Consider the following 6,000-nt stretch of genomic DNA (forward strand, 5'->3'; position numbering starts at 1 on the left):
TCTACTACGATTTGATGTTTCCGTAATTCTGAATGGCTTCGACAAGACCTTATTCCACGGATTTCTCCTCAAAGAGACTGATATAATGTTTTCCCACGGTACTTTTGCAACAGCAACAGTAATCACTTTTTAGCAGCGTGGGAAAATTCCCGTACGGTATAAGACATAATTCAAACCTCGTGGTTTTTTATTTTTGTGATTTACATATTTCTGAGGTAGAAAAAATCAAACAGCACTGAAACTAGTTTTAGATTTTGAACTTCCCTCCAAATTCTGGGGCTTCCGAATTACTTACCGACATCCTGTCGGACTGCCATTGTTACGCAAGCCGCCAATCAAAAATATAGTTTAAGTCGATTATCCCAGAGTCTCTCCGGGCGCTCACCCGCTGACCAAGAAGCCCGAGGACTCTGGGTACGAGATTGTTCTCGTCACTGATCGGTCAGATGGGAACACAATAAAAATGCTAACCGGAAGAAATCGGCAGAGAATGGCCGAAGGGATTCTGTTTTCTGTTTGCCGCACTTGCAACAGATATATTATTAGTAACAAGCATCCTTTGGATTTATTTGGTGAAAAGGCAAATAGTACGGGATTGAGAAGAGTTTTCCGGTTTGAAAATTTCTGTCGACGATGGTTTACTACCATCGCGAATATGTAGAACTTGCTACGTTACGGTCACGACATTTCAGGAATTTGTAAAGACGGTAGTTCATTCGAAAGTTCAGCACGAGTCGGTTATCCGATCTAAAAGAAGGAGGTCTGTGCAGCAGAGCCCGTCCTTCACCAGGTGTGGGACGCGCGAAAAAAAGGAGCAAGGTCAGCTGGTTATATGTAGGATTTTTGACTAAGCTCGATTCATGTGTTTACAGACTGTATAATTATTGTTCATGTGTTTAACAACGCAAAGCCTTGACTCCTTTTGAATATGTCCGTGGTGAAGAAGAAAAGATTAAGCCAACAGCTAACCCGGTTATCGCGTACTTTTTTGTTACATTCTCTTATTGCAATAATAAAATTTGTACATATATTTTCTTTGCATTGTGCAATATCGCATTAAATTCCTTCCATGTCCAGTTTGCATTAGTTATAAGAAAAGCATACAACTAAAGTTGATACAAAAGGCTTCAGTTGAGAGCAACCCCTGATGAAAAGGGACTACAGCCCCTGATGAAAAATGGGGATAAAGGGGGGAGGGAGGCTATTCAAAAAATGGTTAAATTCCTGTCAAGTTCAAATTAATCTCAAGTGATTTTGACAACCTGCACCTTCTGGATAGTTTCTTATCCAGAGGAGAGCTTGGAGGATTCTCCTGCTGCTACACAGCTACTGAAAACAACTTTTGGGTTCTCAGTTTTCAGAGGATTATTATGGCCACAGTAAATTGGGTACCTATTAGTTAACTTTCACATTTCTGTTTTGGGCTAGTATATAATTTATTAAACTGGTAAATTGTAGGGTCAGAAGAGCTTAGCCAATAACCTGTTCTTCGACAGGCGTCAACACTTGGGCTCATGCATGTGAGGGACCCCGTTACATGCTAAATTGTCTCCATGTTACATTGATTGCATGCAGTGTTACGTTTAACAGGAAAATTTGGTTTTATGAAATATTTTGATAAAGGTCGAATTACCACCATAAATGATTTGGAAATCTGACGTTTCGAGTGTTAGCCCTTCGTCAGAGCAACTGTTTAGTCAGCTAAAAAGAGATCAACATAATTCAGACTGTCCCTGTTTGCACCAGAAAGAAAAAGCCCCACATGCATTTTGGACTATTTTGCCAGATGCACCCAACAGGCAAAGGCTTGGTTGAATCTGCTTCAATGGCCAGTGCTTAATAGAAAACTGCCTTCCGGAAGTGCTTCTCTTGAGATAAAGCAACCGATCAAAAAGTTATATTTTGTTGTGTTATTTAAGCAATAGAGAATGTTTTCCATGTTTACGTAGCCTCATCTAAATGCAAAGCACGGTTGGGAGAATTCTCGACAGTTATGCAAACCCAAGACACAGTCGAGGGTTTGCATAACATACACGCCCATATTTTCAACCAGCCAATCAAAACGTGCGTCTGACAACACATAACCAATAAAACTTCGTGTGATGTCACAGCTGTGTTTACATACTCTCATATAAACAACAACAACAACAACAACAACAATACCTTTATTTTACCTCGAATTTGAAAAAGCAAAAAAAAAAAAAACTAATATCTCTGAGAAAATAAATAAATAAATACCGGTAAATTCAACTAGACCCTCCGTGAGGGTACACTGGGTTGCCTGTGGTACGTGCACCGTTCCAGACAATTTTTTTCAAGTTAAGGGGTCATTAAGACCATTTAATCGGTCACCCAGAAGTCATACCAGCTGAGGCCCTTTGGCTTACAGGTCCTCACACGTTCGTAGGACGAAACAGATCCTTTTCTGAGGTTAAAAACCTGGCTATCGGCCTATTAATTAATCATTTGTCAGAAAGAAGAAATTCCTGTCCTCGTTAGAAAAAAAAGACATTGTTTATGTGTGGTAGTGAAGTAACACAGCGATTTATTCCATATAAAATGTCAACTGAGCTGTGTGTTGTCTTCCAGGAGATTCAAGTTGTCCTTGCGTAGTATGTAGCTCTAACAGTGCACTATATTGTTTTGGTATTGTCTATCATTGTAGTGCCATGGTAGAAGTCTTGGGTAAATAGCCTGAGAAGACATGTGATAACTAGCAAAGTACTGGACCCAGAAAGATTGAAGAAAATAAATGGGAAGTGAGAAACATTGGCTTCTGGGCTGACATGTTGATAATTTTCAAGCTCTCTCACAACTTCTTTCACCACAAGTTTAAGCATGCCCTCTGAGCATCTGACAGCTTTGTAATACTAAAGTTTACTAAAGTTAAGCCCTGTTTAGTATCTGGATGGGTGACCTCAAACATACTCCTTCGTAAAACAGAAGCATTGGACCGAAAATATTATTAACACTAAAAAATGCGAACTCAGCAAGGTACAGATTTTGTTAGCTTGCTTTATGCAAAAACAAATATTGATGCAAAAGTAAATTGATACACAGTTTTTAGAAAGAGCAGAAGGAAGTTTTTTTTGTTTTTTTTTTAAATTAATTAATTTATTTATTCCACACACACACACAAAACAAACAACTTATTTACAGGATAGACATATTTACATATTTACAGTAAAACAGTATACATTGCTTCCCATACTGAAAATTAAAGTTTACGGGGCTGTTGGTTGCAAGGCTGTTGTGAAAAGACGATGAAGGATTTGTTGGTTTAGGGACTTATCAAAGTAAAAGAAGCAAGAAAAAAGAATGGTTTTCTAAATTAAAGTTTTCAGTAGTTCCCACTTCGTTTGCAAAGTGCCTGCACCCTTTTGTTCAAATAGATAGGTCGACTTAAGACATCTGAAAAAGCCTTCAACCTTTGGTAGCTTTTATTGTTTTTACAAATCCAGATATAATGTCTTGCTAACAGGAGGCAAAAATTCATTTGACAATGATTTTTGGAGGAGTCTGGAATCAAACCTAAAGCTATAAGAAGATTGAATTGGTAGTTTTCTGGAATAATCTGAGACGAAATAAAGCGTTGTATTAAGAAGGTCCAAAAAGCGGTCACTCTGGGACAGGACCAAAAGAGGTGACTAAGTTTTTCTGGTTCATCTTTGCAAAAGGAGAAGTTTGGGTCGTCTTGTAGGCCGATTTTAAGTAAGAATTCGTTAGTGAGCAGAAGGAAGTTTCCAGGACGGTTGCTCGAGAATAACATATTTACGACACGAAAACAACATTAATTTTGAACCGTGAATATAGAATATAAAAAGTTACGATCAGCGACAAACATTTTGGGAGATTTTGCTACGTTCAATTTTGTTATTGCACTTTTGGTTACACAAATAAATCGAAAGTGATCTCCGGAATTTAGCGGGCGCCGTGATTAAGTTACCGCAGCATGTTTATTCGCCAAACAGTGAAGCATCTGTGTCAAATGATGGCAAGATACCGGGTTTTCGTAAGTTTCTTTTTCTGTAAAGTGTTATAAAGTTTGACAATAAATGAGTGAAGTCAAAACAAAGATCACAATCGCCCAAACACTTGAGGGTTGACCATTGTTTCTGCTAAGTCAAAAATTTACTCTCCAACACAAGGTCATTTATCACCAGGTAATTCCATCATTTTGGAAATAGCAGCTACTTTATTATTCATCGGCGTCACAATTTTTTGCCGATTTTGGGGCTCGTTTTGTTGAAACTCAAGCACGCTTACAACAGACCTGTTTATTTTCCTGAGCAATACTAAAAATATCCTCCCCTATCACATTTCAACCTTAAGCTCAAAAATTCAATACACAACATATGATAATTCACAAAGGCATAAAACATCACGGAATCCTTTTCCAGCGAAACATTTTATTGAAACAAACAACATACGATGCACTACAACGCCATCCGCGTTGCAATGACTTTCGACGCCATTGCTGGTTAACGAGAATAACTCACGAGGCAGAATGTATATTTACATTTAATTACGTTAGCACAACAGAAAGACGCTAACCTCATTTTGACATGAAAATGCTTTGCTATATAATTGCCATAAATACTATCCAGTTAAGCTCACATTTTATAAAACATGATGAATTCATACAGGCCACCTTTTCCAGCGAACAATTTTTTGAAACAAACAACATATTTGCTATTACAGGCAAAAACCCCTTCCTATTTCATTACGTGCGTGAAGAGAAAAAACTCAGCCGTGTCAAATATGCGCAATATCACAACAAACTAAAATTTCAGGATCAACCATTTCCATGAAGAACCTTTTCCTTGAGTAATGAAGCACAAAACAGACGACAAGCTTTCTTTCAAATAATTCTTGGCTGTCACATTCCCAATTATTTTTTTAACCTGAAGGCTGTAAGAGTTGATCACAGATCCACTTAAGGTGTTCGATTAATACTAAAAATATCCTCCCGTATCACATTTCAACCTTAAGCTCGGAAATTCAATACACAACATGATATTATAATTCACAAAGGCAGAAAATACCACAGAATCCTTTTCCAGCGAAAATGTTTACTCGCCAAACAGTGAAGCATCTGTGTCAAATGATGGCAAGATACCGGGTTTTTGTAAGTTTCTTTTTTTGTCAAGTGTTATAAATGTTTACTCGCCAAACAGTGAAGCATCTGTGTCAAATGATGGCAAGATACCGGGTTTTTGTAAGTTTCTTTTTCTGTCAAGTGTAATAAAGTTTGACAATGAAATGAGCGAAGTCAAAACAAGGATCACAATCGGCCAACTCTTGTTTATGCAAAGTCAAAATTTACTCTCCAAGACGCGTTCGACGTTATTTATCACCAGGTAATTTCACCATTTTGGAAATGGCAGCTACTTTATTATTCATCTGCGTCACAATTTTTCACTGATTTTGGGGCTCATTTTGTTGAAACTCAAGCACGCTTCCAACAGGCCTGTGAACCCTTCCTGCTTACAGAGCAATACTAAAAAACTTCTCCCATATCACATTTCAACCTTAAGCTCGGAAATTCAATACACAACATGATATTATAATTCACAAAGGCAGAAAATACCACAGAATCCTTTTCCAGCAAAAAATTTATTGAAACAAACAACATATGTGCTCTTAGAGGCGAGAACCTCTTCCTATTTCATTGCGTGCGTGAAGGCAAGAAACTCAATCGTGTCAAATTACCATATACTTCAGGTAAATACAGCTCACTTTGATTTCGGCTCGACGGGCGATAGATTGTTGTCGAAGTCCATTACTCGTCGCTTTTAAGATTCCACCGCCTGTATATCCAATTGACCTGCCATTCATGAGCTTCATAAGGGTATATTTTGTTCAAAGATCCACTAAAACGCCATTCGTGTTACATGACTTTCGACGCCATTGCCGGCTTAGTTAATCGTTCTACTGTGTCCACCGAGAAATCTACGCATTTCCCACTACTCTCTCGATCCTAAGAAAATACGCGCAGAA

General features: G+C 38.1%; 1 protein-coding gene across 1 annotated transcript in view; it reads left to right on the forward strand.

The window, feature by feature from the left end:
* LOC138029162 (uncharacterized) overlaps nt 1-6,000 on the forward strand; it is a 64,214-nt gene that overhangs the window by 40,000 nt on the left and 18,214 nt on the right. The window lies entirely within an intron of this gene.

Source organism: Montipora capricornis, chromosome 13 (assembly GCF_036669925.1).
Source record: "Montipora capricornis isolate CH-2021 chromosome 13, ASM3666992v2, whole genome shotgun sequence".
Lineage (NCBI taxonomy): Eukaryota > Metazoa > Cnidaria > Anthozoa > Scleractinia > Acroporidae > Montipora > Montipora capricornis.